We start from the raw sequence: 3196 nt of genomic DNA on the forward strand, positions 1-3196 counted from the left end.
CGCTCGTCGTCATAGATCACTCCTCATCGAACTTGAGCATATCGGCCTGCATCTTCTCGAACCAAGGCCTCTTTCTTTGCGACACGGTGTTGAGATCCACCTTCATGATCTGCACCCCACTCTTCATGCTCGCGAGAGCCACTTCTTTGGCCTTGGTCTTGGCGTTGGCGGCCTCGATCTCTAGCATCTTGGCTTACTTCTTCGCCTCCATCTCAAGCATCCGTGCTTGCTTTTCCGCCTCCATGTCAAGCCTTCTCCTTTGGATCTCCAAGAAGGCGTTCATTTGCTCTTCTCTTTCTTGCCAGCATTTCTCCTTCCTTGAGTCCTTCTTGGTGATCATGCCCTCCACGGGTGCGATCAAGGCGATCGATGCCGCATCCCGCTTGTCCTTCTTCTTGGAGTTGGTCTTCCCTCGCGACCGAGCCTTCTCGCCGTCCCCAACCTCCTCCACGGCTTGCTTCCCACCACGCGACTTGAGGGCGGCATATTGCGCCTTGAACTTCTCCTCGGCTTTGATCACCCTAAAGCAATGGGAGAGGTTGAAGCACTTGCCATTGTGTTGGAACTTGAATGCCTCCAAAGCTTGAAATGCCTACAAATGTATTTCAATGCAAGAATGTTGGCAAAATGATATGCAAACGAACACTCAAGCATAAACTTGATGACACAAAAAGAGGACGGCTTGCTAGCATACCATCTCTCGCATGCCGATGCTGCTCACAGGGCGGGCCTTGACGCTCTCAAGAGTGGCACAAAACTTGTTGCACTCTTGTTGTATCACCCTACAACGCTTTGAAATGGACGCCCACCCACACGCGCTTACCATTTGGTACGGCGAAATCTTCTTTGCGCTCATGGAACTCACGGTGCACACGAATCCAAAAGGTTGAATGCTTTTGTTCGGCGCCCGTCTTGGGGTCTTGCCCAATGTCTCTCCAACACTCACAAAGAAGCTTGTCATCGGCCGCCGTGTATGCCTTGGTACGATTGCTCTTGCGCTTCGGCTTCGTCCCGGCGGCTTGGTTGGCAAGCTCGTCCTCAAACAAAGACTCCAAGTCGATGTCGCACTCGTCCTCTTCCTCTAGCTCGTAGTCCTCCGGGAACTCATGGTCGAGAGGGAAGCCATCCAGGTCCATGCCGACCCGATCACGCATGAAGGCGGCCTGATCTTCATTGTAGCCAGCAGGCCCTCGGCCATCCTGTCTTTGTATCTCATCGAGATCGAAACCAGCGACCGGCGCACCACCCTCGAAGATCATGTTCCGCATGAAGTCGTCGGCGGCGGCGGCAGACATTTCGTCGAACAGGTTGCGCGTGCCCGGCAACAGTTCAGCTGGCGTCTCCCATTTGCGTTTCCTCGCACCTCCGACTGACGAGCTAGCAGCCACTGATGTGGCATTGAGGTCGATGGTCGCGGGCGCGGGCGTGGAAGGAGCGACCACGCTCACCTCGGGCGAGCACTCCCCCGAGAGGCGGGAGGCCTGCGGGTAGACATGGAAGCCGGGCACTGGGTTGCAAGTCAACGCGCGGGGCGAGTCGGGCAACACCGTCAGAGGGAAGCCGGAAGAGTCGGTGCTGACCGCGGCGGCCACGGCGACATTGACGAGGCTGTGCTGGCTAAGGTTTAACCCCAACATGCAGAGCGCCTTCCTCGTTTGCCGTCACGACACAGGCGTTGGTGACCTCCTGCTGCGTGGCGGCGGCGGCGGCTTCATCTTCCCTCGTGTCCGCCGCGTGCCTCCGGTCCTTCCTCTTGGCTGATTCCTTCACCCGTTGTTCGGTCGTCAGCACCTTCTTCGGCTTCAGCACGGCGGCCTTCTGGGGGCGCGAGGTTTGTCGGATGAGGCGAGGGAGGCGAGGCCGGCGACGGCGTCGAGGTCGAGGTCATCCATGGTGGGCGTGGGCGGCATAGGGAGCGGGGAGCGGGAGCGTGCGCGAGGGCGGAAGGGTTTCTGGAAGGAAATGATGGTGGATGCCACCGACCGGCGGGCCCGGGGAGACGAGTAGGCGCGCGTGCGTTCGTCCTAAGTGTCCGCCGACGCAAATCCGACTCAAAATTGGACTGAGAATGGGTCGTCAGGCGAACGCCAAGCAGACGCGCGTCCGTTTGCGTCGGCGCGTTGGGCCGCCTTTTTTGTCCGCGCCGACCCAAACGGGCGGCGGCGGACGACCGTCGTCGATGAGTGCTGATATGGATAAATATCGTACCACCATACCTTCCCGATCGTAGATGGTTAAACCCTCTCGTTAATGGGTCCAGCGATAGGGTCGTGAATAGTTAAGTGAATGGAGGGGCCTGGGTGGCCCACCTACTCACCCATTCACCCCACTCATCTTCTTCTCCCCCAAGCTCACCCCATCATATCTGGCCGAACGAGCCGGGCCAACCAGGCCAGCCCGCGGGCACGCCGACACGGCCCGTCATGGACCAGGCACGACACGACTTAAATGGGTCGGGGGAGGCACGCGACACGTCGCGAGCCATGCCTCGGCCTGGAGGCTGGGTACGCGGGCCAACACGACACGGGCCGTTTTTTAATATATTTTTAGATTTTTTAATATATATACATAATATACAGCCTAATAGGCCTAAAAATGAGCCCACGAGGCTAATATACGGTCTAGCGTGCTAAACTGGTCAACATGTCAGTCCGTTTAGTAATCGGGTCGTGTCGTGCCAGCCCGTTGGCTGCGCCTCCAAGTCGTGTCCGGCGAGACACGTTTAGCTCGGGTCGTGCTCGTGTCGGGCCGGGCCACCCGTTTGGCCAAGTATGCACCCCATCCCCCTCTCTCCCCACCCAAGCCTTTACTAAAATCTCTCTTTATTGCTTGAGATTTGTTCATTGGATCTGGAGCATTTTCATCTCTTAAGGTACCTTCCTCATTTTGGTTGGTTGAAATCATTTATTTTGGTTGGTTAGAATCATTTATTTTGGTTGCATTGCTCACGTTTATGCAAAACCTAATTCTTGCTCCTTTTTATGGTGAAATCAATGGATATGATGCATTTGAGGGTTATGCTTGTGCTTGACTATGTATTATATGCCTAACATTGTTGCTGGTACCAAGACCTGGTGTTAGGATTAGTGGTTTTGTTGGGGTTAGGGTTAATGAATCATTTTGTAACCTATATCCTGAATTTGATTACATTTCACGGGGTATGCCTATTATATATCACTAGATGACTCCCCGCGCG

Source organism: Hordeum vulgare, chromosome 7H (assembly GCF_904849725.1).
Source record: "Hordeum vulgare subsp. vulgare chromosome 7H, MorexV3_pseudomolecules_assembly, whole genome shotgun sequence".
Taxonomy (NCBI): domain Eukaryota; kingdom Viridiplantae; phylum Streptophyta; class Magnoliopsida; order Poales; family Poaceae; genus Hordeum; species Hordeum vulgare.